General features: G+C 41.7%; 1 protein-coding gene across 3 annotated transcripts in view; it reads right to left on the bottom strand.

The window, feature by feature from the left end:
* Positions 1–17,311, bottom strand: part of FTO (FTO alpha-ketoglutarate dependent dioxygenase) — a 374,809-nt gene that overhangs the window by 79,349 nt on the left and 278,149 nt on the right. The window lies entirely within an intron of this gene.

Raw genomic sequence — 17,311 nt, 5'->3', positions numbered from 1 at the left:
TTTTTTCACAACTAGTTGGATTCTTCTTTTAAACTCTGACTTTTCTGTTCCCTTTTTTCCCCCCTTCAAGGAGATGATTATTCCATGATTTGGGTAAGGTGAACAAAAATCATTAACACATATGGGGTGGTGAGCCAACACAGTATCAGCAGCGGAGAAGCCCATTGGGGAGATTCCTGTTTCTGAGTAAGAAAGAAAATGCCAGCTGCCTTGATTCAAGTGTTCTGCTTCCGAATAAATTTGCCTGGAAGCCTATAAGGGTGCAAGGCGGGGGCTGGGGGGCAGTAGTGCATTCTTCTAAATAAACGCAGGGACATAGGTGCTGCTTCTAATCTAAGCCAACAATGGCACTGTTGACAGTCCCAAAGAAGCTTGTGATATTCCACATAATTAAGAGGGATTGTTGGCATCAGAGGGTCCAGAAATGTTCTGTAGATTAACTGCTTGCTTCATTGCTAATGACTGCCCAATTTCTTTAGACTAATTGGTGCAATCTACATTTTTGCTGCAAAGATGAAGTATCAACTTGATTTGGTGTCGATAAAAAATTGATGGATGCCTCTGACTGCTACTTCCCAACAATACACGGGTTATTACTACTATAATTATCATAAATGACAAAACATGGGCAAGTGGTGATTACAAGTCTAATTCTATCTTGAGGTTTTAATGGCATAAACCACTCAGGCTTTATACTCATGATTTACTGCATCATCAAAATCCCTGAAAGGATTACCCTTGGGTGAATGCCACTCATTATCTTACCAATAATGCAGTGGTTTGGCCCAACATGGAACAAATAATCAAGACTGAGTTCTTAGAAAAGCCCTTTTTAAATATATAAATCTCTAGTTCAAAAAGGAGGTATGTGCCTGCCAGTCTCCTTCTCTCCATTTCTGGATGTTATAGCTGCATTCTGTCCTGGCATGTACAGTGGCTGGGTCTCTATGTCACACAACAGCCTACACAAGCTGCGTGCCAAAGCCTGAAGATGCTGTCATCACCTTGGTTGTTGCCAATCCAGCACTACCACAGTGCCATCAACCAGGAAGAGACAAAAGGCTATAAACCCTGTGTTCCCACCTGGTTGGAGGCAATAACAATTGTGCGAGACTGCCCTTCTTTGGAGGAAGATGCAGGGGAGGAGTTGATTGCTATTTTGGGGGGATGCTTCCAGAGGGCACTGAGCAACCTGTGCTATAATAAAACATACTCACAGAGGCACCCCAGTCCTGGGGAGGCAGTAGACAGAGTCTGCAAAATAAAATGCCCAAAAGTCCAGAGTAAAGGAACCTACCAAAGAGTGCAGAAGCAACCCGGTAGGACACGCCACTTAAAATGGGGAGCAGCCCTTTGTTGACAAGTTGGCACAAGACTGCTAGATCTGAATGGTAGCTCTGTTAACATTTGGGACAAGTAACTAAATCTGAATCTGTTTCCTCCTATGTAAACTGGGGAAAATAACTGCTGCCTGTTTCATGGATTTGTTCTGAAAATTAAATAAAGGAAAGAACTAAGGTGAGTGAAATAATCGTGAAGCACAAAAACGAATGCTCTGTAGCCCCTATTGTTACCTATGGCTAGATGTGGCCTGCTGGCTCTCAGTTATGCTTCTGCTGGGAGCAGAAAGAAGATAAAAGAAGGTAGAATAGAAAACAGTCCAGCAGCATTGCTTGCAAGGCCGCTTGCATGGGTTCAAATCCTGTTTCCTCTGCCCTGCTTGGGGGAGGCTTCTGACCCTCACTTTAAGCATCCTCAGCTTTCTCATCGGCAAATGGGGATAATAAAGCACCTGTGTCAGACTGTTGTGAGGCTGAAATCTAAGGGAGGTAAATATCACGCCGTCCGGCACGTGGTAAAAGCTCTGCCACTATTGCAATTGATTATTCATGTTAGTTACTTCAGCTGAATTTTCCAAAGTCTTTGAATTTTTAAATCTTTCTTTTTCAAAGCTGATCTAATTTTTCTGCTCTAGTTCCATTCCCTTCTGCCATGGATACAGCTTTCTTATTTTATTGACTAAACCACAGGGAATTCAGTTTTATTTTATTTTTATTTACTTGGGGGGGCACTGTACTACTGAGCTACACCCCCAGGCTTTTTATTGTTATTTTCAAATTTTGAGGCAGTGTCTTACTAAATTGCTCAGACTGGCCTCAAACTTGTGATTCTCCTGCCTCAGTCTCCCAAATCACTGGAATTATAGGTGTGTGCCACCACACCTGGCAAGGAACTGTTTTGAAAACTCACCTTACTCTCTTGAAACTTGCTTCTTTTGGTGCTATCACAACTAATTCAGCTGTTACTACTTGAAAAGAATTGCTGCAAACAACTTGACCTGTGTAAGAGATGCACATCTCAGGAGTGCACCCTTGAGGTGACACCATGCTGATGTTTAACACTTGACATAAAACACGACTGCCTTTATAATATGCAAATACCTACTAATGTCCAGTTCAAGGGAATCTGTAGGTGAAATGTCCAGAATCTCTCTCCATAAAGAAAGGCCTGAAAATCAAGGTACCTTTTCTAGCATGTGCTTTGGGGAGGCTAGACTTGTGGAAATGACATGGCAATTGGCCTTCTTCAGTAGAGTCGAGAGGGTGACTCTTTGGTTCAGTCGATCAAAATTCTCAGGCACAAGACTAAAGGAGGCTCCCCAGTTTGCCCCACGGTATAGTTCAGACTGAGGGACCCTGTAAGTCTTCTCCCTAAAAAAAAGCTTTAACCAAAGCACTAGAAGATCATGAAAACCACAGCATATATGTCACTAACAAAGGCAAAAGGCACTGCCCATGAAACAGGTGTGAGGGAGAGAGGGTACCCAGTCTCCACAGGCGGACACTGCTGAAAGTGGATATGTTCAAGTCACCAGAGGTCCTCTGTCACTTACTCATGACTTTCAAATATCCTTCTTAGAGCATGGAGAATCATATGTTACAGCTATTTGGGAAAATAAATTACAGATACGATCTGGCATTCTGAGAACTCTTAGCCTGTCAGGTACAGGTTGCTGTGTTTTTATATCCAGTTTGACTCTGCCACTTGCCAGGTCTCTGTGAATCTCGAATCGTTGCAAATGAGCCAATACATACGAAAGAGCCATGCTTTGCAACCGAAAGTCATCAGGAAACTTTCCAAAAGAAATTTCTTCTCTAGATACCAATCTCCACAGCTTCTTGTTTTATGCTCCTAGTCATGGATATTATGACTGGATGTAAATTAATTTTGTTTTCTCCCAGATTAATTGTGTATCATTTAAATATTAAAAAGAGTAATGTTCATCATGCCATCTTCAATTACTTCAATGTCATCCCCTTGTGAATGGAGAGGTCACTGGATGCTCAGGAGTCAGGGCGGATGAGATTAAAGTGAGGTTCCCTCTGGAAATATTCTAATGCAACCATCCACTCTCCTTCCTCCCTCCCTCCCCTCCAGAAGACTCACAATTTAAAAATGCCCAAATCCAATAAGAGATATCGCTTACTGTCGGGGATGCACATACCAGAGGAAGTGCTGGGGATAAAGGAAATCTGTGAATCAGAGAAAGATGTTGGTATGCAAGATTGAAGATATACCAGCTGGCCTGCTGCTTCAGCTGGTTTCCAGAGGCCAGGAAGAAATTAGTCTCACAGTTCAGTTGAAAGAACACCTGGCCATTCACCCAGGGGCACAAATATACTATTGAACAGGGTTATCTTTGTTTCTATACCAAACACACCTAGGAATTGAGCTATTTCGAATTTTGTGGCTCTCGTTGTCCTGAACTGCTCGCCTTCATAAAAACCAGGAGGTGGAGAAGAGTGAGGAGGAACTGGTCACAAAAGTATTGGTGTCTGTAGGACTGATTTTAATGTAATTTTTAAAATTTTGGAACTGGGGTGCAAGCGCTTTGTCACTGAGCTATATCCCTAGTCCTTTTTATTTTTATTTTGAGACAGGGTCTTGCTAAATTGCAGTGGGCTGGTCTCGAACTTGGGATCCTCTTGCTTTGGCCTCCCAAGCTGCTAGGATGACAGGCGTGCACCACTATGCTTGGCAGTAGGACTGGTTTTAAAAGCTAGACTGTTTTCCCCTAACTTTGATGACTGGGTTGGAGCATGCCATACTGACTTCCCATGTCTGCTTCACTGAAGACTTACAAATGTGAAGGGGTGGCAGAGAAGGAATTATACTAAAGCAAAGAATTAGCACCCTGTCATAACCAAAAAGGCACTGGAACTATTGGCTTGATAGGATGGTTACATTAGTTTAATGTTTCCCTATGGTTTGGGATCTGCACAAAGCTCAAAGTGACAGTCCCAAATAGATGAAAGTTTCTTCCTGGCATGCAAGTTTACAAGTGTGGGAAACATCACTTTATGGCTGAACCTTGAACTCTGACACTCATTCTTGATTACTCAAAGGAAGGTCAGGTTGAAGGTTGCCATGAAGCTGAGGAGAGCGGCTGGGGAGGCTGAGCCAAGGAGGCAGCTACATGACTGCAGAGGATGCGGGGCTGGGTTCAAAGCAGAAAGCCTCATGTGTATCTTGGAGGCAGGTGAGAAAAGTGGTAGGGAGAAGCTGGCAAGTTTGGAGGGCAGAACTGTGCTGACAAACCCCTCTGGCACAAGACGTGGTGGGGGTACTGAGCACACTCAGTCTGGAATGGAGTCTGGGAACTGGAGTCTGGAGATTCTGGGGGTACCATCTTGAAACCAGCGTAAGGCGCTTATTCCCTCTTCTTGACCTGTTTATCAGCATCTTTCATTTTTCTTTCTTGCTCCTACCTTTCAGCTTGGCAAGATTTGCAACATATATGTTTTTAAGTTGAGGTATAGTTTTAGACACTTTGAGAGCTGAGCCTGATGAACTGAAAGTAATGTTTGAAATTTTCATCTCTTGTTAACATCACCTGATATACACATATAGCCATTCAGAGCTCGGTTAAGCCACAGTGAATATGGTTATGAGAGTAACAGAAGCAGTCTGGTGGCATTCAATGGCATTTACTCGTGCCCACTGGATAGGACCCGGTGTTTGGCGCTGTGCAAGGTTCAAGGGTAACAGTCCCTTTCCTCCCAGAGTTTACGATCCAATTGCCAGGCACCAACAACCTGGCTGCCATGCTCCAGTTGCTAGAATCCTTGGAAATAAAGTCTGAGCCTCTGGAGGCGCTTTTGTCTGTGGATACTGAGGTGGGGAAGAAATTATAGTTCCCAGCAGAAATGATAAAGTGACAACTGTGACAACCCATCACTTCTCCAAATGGGTCAAGCAATATCAGTAACTTAGCACAGGATGGTGCAGTAAGTAGAAAAAAAGGATGAAGGTGTTCCTTGGCCAAATAAATTTGGGAAATATTTATTTAGACAACATTTATCCACTGCAGCTTTCCCTTAGAGCCGTCAATGAGATCTGCTAAAGGATTTTGTGAATCTTCAAGGAAGGGATATATAATATTCTTAATTTCCCAAAGGACACTGGATTAGCTCATAGGATGTGTTCTATTGAACATCCTTTGGGAATAGGAAGGGAATTTATATTCCTAAAGGAAAAAAAAAACTATAAATATTCGTGAAGCAACATACAAACAATTGCAAAACAGCACAGCCCAAGACCATAAGAACTCGATTGATAAGAGGAAATAATCAGGAAAAAGTCAGGACACCCACACTTAAGAACAGAGCTTTAGTATAGTATTTCTGCGAGAATATCTGTAGATTCTTTAGTTTTTAACTGCATCACTGGTACTATTCAGAAACCTCATTAGCTCCCAAGTACTCACAGCATCAATTCTAGACTTATCAAAGATAATGAAAAAGGGCTGGGAATGAGGTTCAGTGGTAGAGCACTTGCCTAGCATGCATGAGGTCCTGGGTTTGATCCCCCAACATCACAGAAACAAACAAACTAACTCAGCACCAGCTCAGGCACATAGTAGGAACTCAACAAAAATTTCTGGAAGGAAAATAAATCCCTCTTTCACAGTGTAATAATCAATCAGATGGAGTTCTATAAGCCAAATTTCATGATCTAAATCGAGTTGCATCCTTAGACCAAAGAAGTTATCAGCTGGTGGCCCACAGTCTCTACTATTCTCTACTATCTCTATACCACTGGGGTCAGCAATCACTGTGCTGATAATCCAGATTGTAGGCATCTGATCTACAATAATGATAGGTGATGATAATAATAATTCTAAATACCTTTGTATCTATTAACTCACAACAACCCATTTTACAGATGAACCCAATGGAGAAAAGGTAAATAACTTGCTCTAGAGTTCTTAGGCCTAGTAAGTGGGTTTTGAATTCAGACCATCTGGCTCCAGAGTGGTGCACTTCACCACCAGGGTCTGTCATCTCTGCTGTATAGCCACAACTGAGAAACTTTGAATTGTTTCCAAATTTTTTCATGTATGCACATCTGTACATCTTGCATCCCCCAAAAGCCATATTGGCTTCAAAGGCATGACATGTATCATATTTCCTTTGTATTTTATTTAGCAGCTTTCCCCCTCAAATTCCTTTTTTCCTCTTGATCACGAGGATCTGTATAAGTAAACACATTTCATAACATCCCTAACCCCTATCCGGAAACTAGCCAAAGTCTGGCTGGCTGATGGCAAGTCCAATATTGACCAAAGCTGCCTTTGGCTGGCAGGGGCCAAACGGTTGAGGACGGGAGTGGGTCTTCACACGTCTCACAGTGACAAACACCTCGGGCTTGCATTACACATATTCTCAGCGGATGACTGGAATACACACATCTTAAGTTTCACCGGTCCCCATTTGGTTTGGTGTGGCTTTACCCAAACAGCTGGCCTGGAGCCTACCCTCTCACTTAAATTAGTTCTAGTTCTCTACAGTTTTGATTTACTGACAAAGCGCTCTCTTTATCTGCTAGGGGCATAGAGTTTTGTCTAGGCAGAAACTGTGGTTGGTACAATTGGGCCAGTTGGATCATTCAGCATTTCCATGGGGGCACTGACTAGAGAAAGGTATTTTAATTCCCAATTAGTCCATATCAGCAAAGGAAATGTTTTTTCTATTATTTCCTTATTGAGGATTCTGATTCATAAAATATCTTAAGGAAAACACATTTTACGTTACTGGGTCTTTGATTTCCCAGGGAAACTAATAAATAATCAACAAAAATATGATTAAAGACTGCTTGAACTACCATCCAAAAAAGGAACTCGAGGCAGCAAAGAATCTTTCTGATCCAAATCTTTTTATTCCTAGAAACAGAATTCTTACTTAGCCTTTCAAAAGCTTGATGAAGGCTTCAGCTAAGTTTTGACATGAGATTTTCATATTCAAAATATCTGTTGAAATAAGGGGAGAAAGGGACATGGATCTTGAAACCGCATTAGTCTGAAATAGAGCTTAGGAAGCTGGAAAGGGAAATTGCATCTCTGTAATTGGAATTCTGTCCTAAAAAAATCCCTTTGAAATCATGTTCAGCTACTTTCCCGTTATGTGTCCCAGAGAAGATAACGTTAACCCTTTCCGGAACTACCTATCATAAAAGTTATTTGATAGTTATACATTTCCCTGGGAAGAAATTTCTGAGCAATGGGCCATATCCTCAAAGAACTTAATGATGGAATAGTAGTTCCTAAGAGTCCTAGATAAAGTTTTTTTCAAAGTGCTTTCTGGGATACTTCTTCCCATCAATACATTGTTGCTTGCATTTATATATTACATTAATCTTGGCCAAATATTCCTTAAGTAGCTGCCAGCAAAATGCCCAATCTGAGTGCCTTTACCTTTGAAATGATATTACTAAATTCTGCTTCAGTGAAGTTATTCGCCCTAGACTGTAGCTTCTTGGAAAACAGGTACAGTGTTTGATCCTTTATCTTTAATGCCAGTATATAGTTATTTAATAAATGCTTCATGAATCATCAGTGAATGAAGGAGAGCAGCTGGGTAAGCTAGGCATGCCACTTAACTCCTATTCTCAGGTTTTCTCATCTGTAAAATGGCAATAAACCTTCCTTAAAGAACTTTCATGAGGATTAAATGAGATAATACAGGTAACATGAATTATATTAGCACAGTTTTGGGGACACAGCTATGTTATATAGCTATTAATATTGCCAGTGAATAACAACTATGTGTGTGTGGTGTACAGCCAAGTCCTATGCATATTTCTAGAAAAGTGAGCTGGAAGGTTCATTTCATCAGGCTACAAAGCTTTATCACATTAAAATGGGTGCCTGGTATCAATCAAAACCAAGAAAGGCCTACAGGGCCTACGGGACATTCTCATGTATTTGTCTGAAGTGGCCCATTTTGAATCTGTCCTTCCTTTTTAAAGATATAAACTCATCACATGGGGTGCCTAACATGGATCATACTCACTTGATAGTTATATTTTAGTTCTGCAGAGCAGCTTAGCTCATGATAAGGCTGAGTAAATATCAACTCAAACTTAATTTGGAAGAGAGATCCACAGAATAATCCAACATGGAATCTTCTGCTGCTTTACTTGGTCGATCTTTATAGGGTCTTCTCCCTAACAACCTAATATTCTAAGTAAAGATCACCAAACATTTCACAAGTCTATGTCTTAGTTTTCATTTTTAAAAAGTTATAATGTGAAAATAATGATCTATTATCCAGAATTAAGAACAAAATCCGTTTGGTAAAATGTCTTTTATGCTTTAACAAAATCTCTGGAGGAAAGTCACTGAAAAATATGAAGTGTTCTCTAAGGGTAAGGATAAATTAATCATATAATATCATCTTATTTTACCCTATTAAGGAAGGACATGTGTTATTGTTCTCTGTTTCAGAGTAATGAAGCTTAATATTCTAACAGAAATTACATTTTTTCTAAGGAAGGAACAACGTTAAACATGGCCCCCACTAAAAAGATGGATATAAATATAAAATATAAAAATGACAACATCATTTTTTATAATAGTTGCCAACCATAATTATATGAGTTGAAAGACACAGAAATTCCTTTTTAAAAACCTAAACTATTTAGGAAATAACCTAGGACAGTATGTCCCTAGAAAATTTCAAGCAAAAATTCTAGAGGTTGGAGTTGTATACCAGGGAAATGTAACCCCAAGAAAACCAATATAAATCTCAATTTCCCACTGTGCACTTAATGGTTAATTAAAAAATGTAAGAAAATGACAGAGGATAGCAAGTACATTATGAGTAAAGTTTTGTTTAGACATAACAACTGATGCTGGCTAGATCCTCTCCTCTTCCCATAAACCCACATTTAGGATCTCATCATCCAGTTTGGGGCAGATATCAACATCTCCTGGAGAAGGTCTTTAGTTCACAAATGTCTGTCCACTGACTCAGCAAACCAGCAACTCCTCAGGGCAGCCAAGCCCCAGAGTCTTCCCTGCCATTCAGATTTGATAAAAGGCAGGAAAGGGTACCATTATTTCTTTTAGCTCTTCCAGAATTCCCTAAGAGGTCACCACTGCAAGGCATGAGTTGACATTGCAGGGGAAGGAGAATCATTTATTTCCCAGTTATTTCTCCCTTCCCCAGGACCCAGCACAGTGCTACATGGAAGGGCAGGACAGCTGGCCTTCCACACCAGAGCAATCCAAAGAAAGACCTGCCCAAGGAAGGCTGTCTGCTTCCTTCCTGTGGAGAGTCCACAAAATCCTGTGCTACTGTCCCCACAGCTCTTCTCTACTTCTGTAGCCAGACTGGTGTCAGGAAGATAACCTCTCAATACTTCCCACCCCCTCTGAGATCAACGGAAGGTGGAACTCATGTTCAGTAAGACAACCACGAAAGTATCCCATTCCCAGGATGAGGCTCTCTAACATCCAATTCAGCACCTTGAGATGGAGTGACTAGAGTGAAGAAGTAATTGTTGTTGTATGTTCTGTGTGCTTCTGGGACACGTGACATTGTACATGTGTTAAGGATCCTAAGGAAAAAGCACGTTTCCTGCCTTCAAGGAATTTCCAATATGGATGTTATGGGCCAAAAGAAAAGTCAACAGAAATACAGCGTTCAATTACAAAGTGTATTAGGAGGAAGTGTTTCGGAGACTGAATAGGAGTAAACTGAATTTTGAACAACATTTTGCGAATAATCTCCAATTAGATTCCAAAGTCTGTTCATTCTTCCCCATGTCTCTGGGTCCCCTCTGGTGATTAGGGCAATACAGCTTGCCTCCTCTGTATCTCAGGATACATCAGAAAAGGAAACAGAGGCTCCCAGACCAAAGGCTTGCAGCAATTCCAATACAGGGGTGACTGCAACCACACTGGGCATCCACTCTCAGCTGCCAAGCAGAACACCGTGTAATGCCCATTCATTCTTCTAACACGTGTGGTGTGTGAGTGCTTGTGTGTCCGGCACTGAGCTGGGCTCTGGAGCTCTAGGAGCTGATAAGACAGATGTGGCCCTTAGTCTCATGGAGCCTTCATCTTAGTGGAGAGACAGGAAAAATCAGAAAACAGGGAAGTCTTTCAGATTCACCTGAGTGGTCTGAGAAAAGGGGAGCAGGATAATGAGATTGGCTAGGGACTAAGGGAACCACAGGACAGCGGCCTGGAGACAGAAACATAATTCATGCCCTGGGAGAACAGAATAGAGCCCAGGGCAAGACCAAGGAAGGATGGGCACCCAGTGGCAGGCTGGGGCAGGTCCTGGGAAGGAGGCTCCTTTTTCTTCTAAGTGTGACAGAAGGTCTCTAGCAGGGTAAAGGCATCGTCTGACACAGGTGTTCTTTGCTTCTTAATTAAATTATTTTTTGTTAACAGCATTTGATGGAATGTAATTCACATGCCTTAAGATCCACTATTTCCAGAGTGTGGTCAGTGGTTTTAAGCATATTCCTCGCCACTCACTCAGGCCCCTGACAACCACTAATATATTTTCTGTCTTTCTATATTTGCTTATTCTGAATAGTTCATATGAGTAGAAACACAACTTCTGCTACTTGCACTTGACCCAATGTTTTCAAAATTCATCTAACAGCACATTTTAGTACTTCATTAATTTTATGGCATGTGCCACATATGAATATCCATTTATCATTAGATGGCCATTTGGGGTAGTTCCACTTTTTGGCTAATATGAATAATCCTGCTTTGACCATTTGTATATGAGTTTTGTGTGGACTTGTCTTGGGTAACTAGGAGTGAAATTGCTGGGTCATACGGTAATTCTATATCTAGCCTTTTTCAGAACTCTAGACTGTTTTCCAAAATGGCTGGACACATTCTACCAGCAATGTATGACAGTTCGATTTTCTCCCTCCTCATCAACATTTGTTAATACCCGTCTTTCTAATGACATCAGTGCTTAAAAAAAAAATACAATTGTAAAAACTGACTGCTCATTAAGAGCTTTGAAGATCTGGGGTGATTCAGGAATTCTAAAGGGTAACAATGACATCAGGAGAATTAGAGATTTTTTTCCATGCAACGATCAAGTGCAAAATAAGAACACCTAAGAGGATGAAATAAATACCTTTTTGCTTAGAATTTGATAAAACTGCATTCAAGAGACTAGAATAAGATTTGGAATGGATGAACTCTGAAGTGGAAGGCTCTGTAGATCTTATTTAGCTCAAATCCCTTATTTTATAGCTGAGGAAAACAGGGTCCGAAGAAATAAAGTGATTTATCCAAGGTCACCCAGCTGATAAGCAGCAGAGCCCAGCTCTGAGGGCAGACTTCTTGACTCCTATTTTATGTTGTTAAGAGATTCTGATGAATCAAAGAAATAGCTCAAAGGTAAAAGTATACCTAGTGGTTCCAGCTTCACGACTCATGGCACATTACACCAATTAAAATGCGATATACGGGTGATCACTGCTGTGCTTTAATCATATTGTGTCGTCTAAGACATGCTGATGGACATGTGTTTTGGAAAGTCAAATAAAAACCACAGAGTCAGTTGTCGCTGGCTCTGTTTCTTTAATTTACATAGTCTCAGCTTGCCTTTGGGGAATTTACAGACCAAAGCAAACCTGTCCCCTAGAGACACTGTGGCAACAGTTCTTCAAGCAGAGTTATTCTCTTTGTTGTTGCAGTCACTTATAATCAGAGAAATCAGAATGTTAGCATGATTCTATACAATTACATGGCAGCTTCAGTTGGACCAGAATTTCTCCCCCTTAGCATTCTCAGGAATTACCAGTAGCTGAGAAAAATATCCACGATCCAAGATCTGACTTAGGCCCAAAACGCCCGGAGGATTTTTCCCCTCATAAATATATCTGTTCTCCCTCCTCCACCCGGTGGCCCCTCCTTTCCTTTGAAATTTGAGTATGACTTCTACGCCTCGTGACCTGTTGGAATATACTTGCTTGTTTGCTTTCTCCTGTGTTTTTCTTAATGCAATAACTTGAAATGTCAACATGAGGTGACAAGTAAATCCTCAGTCAAAATAAGTTTGCAACCAAATAGGAGGAGGAAAAGAAAATCCATATAAAAAGCGACTATGGAGGTGGTAGAATGGTGACCAAATCTATGGCCAAAGCAGTAACAGAGCACAAACATGGATCAGCGTACAAGATCATTCTGGGTCTCCTGTCCAGCGCTGCATGCTGGGTCCTTTCCTTTGGGACTCCCCATTTGCCCTGACTTCACATCCATGGTGGTCAGTAGAAGAGAGACCACGGCATGCGGGCTACCTGCCTCCAAGCCAGAGGTACAGATATGAAGAATGTCTATTAGTTCAGAGGGACTGGGGACAAGTATGTCCCCTGTGAGGTGGAAACAGCAATATAAAGTGATCCTTCACAATGTAAAATGGAGACAATCCAGTCTTTTCCATTCTGACCCGCCACAGAGTTTGGGAGAATCCAGTCCATGAATGGCACAGTCTCTGACAGAGGTGAAATGAAGGTCAGTGGTTGTAAGTGGAAAAGAAAGGGTGACCAGTCCCCTGCAGCCCGCAGCCCATGGCTCTCCTGGGGTCTTCAACAGCTCGGGGACCACCAGGCGAAATGCACACAGTGCCAGGTTATGGAAAATTCCCCGCTTCAAACAGCTCCCATATTTTCACCATAAATTCTACCCCTTTCTTCTTGGAGGGGTTGTGCTGGGCCCATGGAAGCTATGATGGCTCGTCTCATAGGACCCAAGCTGGGAGCGATGAGTTACAAACCCAAATCCCTGTGTTTGTTAAGGGGATTTATGAATTAAGTTCTCTGAAACTTTACCCAGAAAGTCTTCCCCAGTCCGCTGCTGGGTTTCCGGAAGAGAGAAATCCCCACCACGGATCTCCCTTTGACTCAGTGATGGATACGGGCGCATATAAATCCTGCTAATGGCTTCTGCCTGTAGCTGACAGATTCTGGTCTTGGGGGAAAGCTGGGTTCTCAAAAGCTGTGTTTTGTTTATTTCCAAAGGGGATTTACTGCATGGCTTCTTCAGGGAGCGTCAGCATTCCCCAGGACAGCTGTCAACACCCTTCACTTACTTGGGTGCTCTGAATCGAGGGGTCTAATTCATGCTGTTAGATCTGGAACCCTGAACATTCCAACATTTAGAAGTTAAAATCATGTTGGGTAAAATCGAAGGGCTCTGTTATGGAAGTTTCCTCTTTTGGAGGGAGAAGTTTCCTTTCTTGACCTACTCCACTCTTTGGATACAATACTCTTGGTTTTCCTTTGGGAATTTCCACAACTCAGGGGAATGGAGGGAGTGGACATGGAAATCAACTGATTTAAACCATTGTGTGCCTTATCTCCTAGTCATTTAAATTGGTTCAGGGATGGACAGATAATTCAATAGGGTCTAACTAGGCATGGTTAAGAAGTCGGGCTTCTGAGAAGCAGAAGTATTTCCTCTTTTATAGAACTTATGATGGTAGATGTGAAGTTGGGAGCTACAACATCTTCCAATTAGGAGACAAGAGGCTAAAGCTCTGACGGCCATGAGGAAAATAAGAACCAACTGAGAACGTTAGAGAGAGAGGTCCTGAAAATATGGCTAGTGTCTGAATCAAGCTATGCCTGAAGCTAGGACAACCTGCACTTGCAAATTATACTAATAAACTTTTTTTTTAAACTTAATTTGGGTTCGGCTTGCTGTCGGTTCCAATGGGAAGAATACTAACAGATAGCTAGATTCACTAGGTAGATTTTGTTATGTTCATTAAGTCTAATCTAAAGTCCTACCTTCTCCTAGAGCCCAGAAACACAATATTATAAAGTTCTTGACATTTCAAACAGAGACGCGAGCAGAAGACCTCTAACATTTCATCCCTCCTGTAACCTCAAGCACCTTTGCTTACCTCAGCAATCATCCTCCCTGCCCAGGGGTCTTTGGCCCATTTCTGTTGGTCTGTTTTGCTTCTCTGGCTTTTTACTCCCATATAACCATGCTATAGATACTTGGAGCTCATGAAATGTCTCCCTTTACCCATGTTATGTCTGGTGGCCACCCTCCCTCCAGAGCCACATTTTCTGTACGGTATTCTATTCCAACCCTTCCTAATGCCTCAGTTCTGGAAACGGTTGTGTTAAAAAAGGGGGGGGGTGTTAAAGACAGGAGCATTTTGGGAAATGCTTCAGGGGGCAGCCTCCTCTCAGACAGGAATAACCAATATGAGAAGAGTAAGGGCTCTGGGAATTCCTTCAGGAATGAGCATTACTCAGTTTTATTTACCTCGATATTTCTATTTGACCATGGTAGCCACCTCCCTCTTCTATTCTGCTACAGTCATTTAACACTGCATGGCCCTAGGGTGCTGGGGATCCCATGCTGGGGAATGAAGCTTTCTATTCATTATTTCTCATTCCTCGCTGCTCCTTTATTCACTTATAATTATTATAAATTTTTAAAAATAACAAAAGTATAGAGAACAACATAGCAAGCATGTTGGTAGCTACCATTGGCTTTGCTAAGTCTCCATGGAAAGCATCCAAATCAAGTATGGCAACATATTAAGATCTACCAGTCTCCCATTGGACAGGAACCATCTTTTAATTCTATATCCTCTGAATCCTGAACAGTGCCAAGAATATCTGAGATAAAAATTCAATGTTTCTTGAATGATCAATGTTCAGGGCTACTCAGTGGATCGTGCTCACCCTTAGAAGAACAGAGGTCATGTTTCTTAAATATCGTGCTATCATGACTTCCGTATATTTTATCCAGTCACAGCTTTTCTGCTTAAGATGCTGTCTGTATGTTATTCCTCTAAAAGCAACTGAATCAGATAGGATATGTTCTGTTTCAAGTAGCAGAAAACCAAATATCAAAAGCTTATGACATTAGGACACTTATTATTTATTGACTAAGAAGTCTGGAAGCGGGAGGTTTCAAGGTTGGGCACCATGGTCCCAGGCTCTTCCTGGCCTTCTGTTATACCAATATTACTGTAATAGCCTTTTGTCCTCAGACTTGTCATCTCCTGGTTGAAAGTTGGTCGCTAGACCTCCAGCATCAAGTCCTCTCACCGAGTGCCGTGGCAGAGAGCAAGGCTCTTTTGAACAACACAGGTTCTGTCTTTTTACCGGAGAAGAATTCTTCCCAGAAGCCCGTGGCAGTCTATGTCTTCTGTCTCACATGTCAGAACTTGTCCATGTGACTCCATATGCACAAGGGAAGCTGAGAAAGCGAGCATCTAGCCAAGAATTAAGAATACCAGGCCCGGCTTAACTCAGCCATGCTGGTCCCCTGGACTGACAGACGGACCCACTGGCCCTGAAATCAGGAGCCCTCTGCCCACCAGCTGAACAAAATTTACATTCTCTTAGCACAGCTGAAGAAGACAGAACAGGGACAGGGGACTGGCTATAGGGTTAATAACAGAGTGCACCTGCCAGCATAATATTGGTGTGGTTGCCAGGGTACCTGACCTGGCTGTGAAACTGAAAGATCAGGTTTCTAGACTCAGGTCTAGCAATTGCATGGCATTTTTTAAGGCAAAAAGCCATTTGTTCATGTGTTCGTTTGACAGTTAGCTGAGACAGGCTGTATCCCCAAAAGCCTCACTGGTGAACAGACAAACGTACACCAACAACGAAGTTCAAGGAGATAAGTGTGCTAATGAAGATCTGTGGACAGTGCCACGGCCTTCAGAGGAGGCCAGTTTACTGGACGGCAGCACAAAGATTCCAAGAAGATTGATACCTCCAGTTGCACAGGTGTTTCCCACAGCCCGTGTAGGAAGAAACCCTGGATAGGGAGGCCTCTTGGAGGACGAAGCATTTGAGCTGGAGGCAGTTCGGGAGGAGAGGACAAGGTGAAGAGAAGATCAATCCATGGAGAGCAGACAACATGAGCAGAGGAATCAAAAATTAAAAGTGGAGCAAGGGGCAAGTTTGAGATGATGTAAATACCTCACGGTGCAGATCTATCATGGAGAGAGGGAGGTGGAAAGGGCTGAGGTTATTACAGAGGAAACAGGAGAGGTGGCTGCAAAGCATGGAGGGCTTTTTAAAACCCGACTTTATCCCACAGTTGGCCATAGAGAGTTCATGAAAGTTTTAAAGCATTCAAAGTCACTCTCTCCTCCAGAGGTTAGGGAGGCCAATCCCATTTGTAAATTAAGTAACTACTAAATCGCAGCACTCCTGAATTACTACAAACTAGGTTTAATAAACACAAAGAACTTATTATAATGTTAAGAAATACCTGTCAGCTGTGTTTCTAAGTTTTTAAGAAACTATGATAAAATGAATCCCTGCATTCTGTCTTACCATAAAACTGAACAGGTTAGGGATACGGCCTGTAAATCCTACAATTATTTAAAGCACAAAGCGTAGCTTGACTATGTTATCGCTTTTAAATAACACTTCACCAGATTCTGGTCCCAAAACCACTTTGGGGAAAAATGCTTTCCTTAGTGACATCACCCCATTTTCCATATAAAATGAAAAAATAAAGGCTCATATTCAGAAATAGTAGGCTACAAAAAGAAGGAGTGGTGTGCCTTAAGAGCCTGCCATGGAACTCCCAACTGCCCTGGAGAGAAACAAAGAAATAAATTAAAAATATAAAACCCCCCAAATACACATAGTTGAGCTTAAAAGGGGTGGGCTGTTTTCTCCCAAATCCATTAATAATATAAATCACTATATTTCATATTCACAGGCATCGCTGAAAGTTCTCCTCTTAATTGCTCCATGGCATCATGTTTTATTTTAGAAAAGTTCAGATTTTATTGCCAGGGACTAATGGGCATAGACTCCCCAAAGAACTTGTTTTAAAACATCAACCAGTCAACCATAAAAGGGATATTAAAATGGCTACAGAGGCTAAATAAGAATTAAAAAGTATAGCCACTTATTTTTAAATTAGAATCCTCTTTCACATTTAGGGATATAATAAAATGTGTCATAAACTTTCTACTCTCATTCCAAAGTATTG

This window comes from Spermophilus citellus (genome assembly GCF_964194105.1).
Source record: "Spermophilus citellus genome assembly, chromosome: 18".
Taxonomy (NCBI): domain Eukaryota; kingdom Metazoa; phylum Chordata; class Mammalia; order Rodentia; family Sciuridae; genus Spermophilus; species Spermophilus citellus.
The sequence above is the reverse complement of the archived record's forward strand: the minus strand, read 5'-3'. Positions and strand labels throughout refer to the sequence as shown.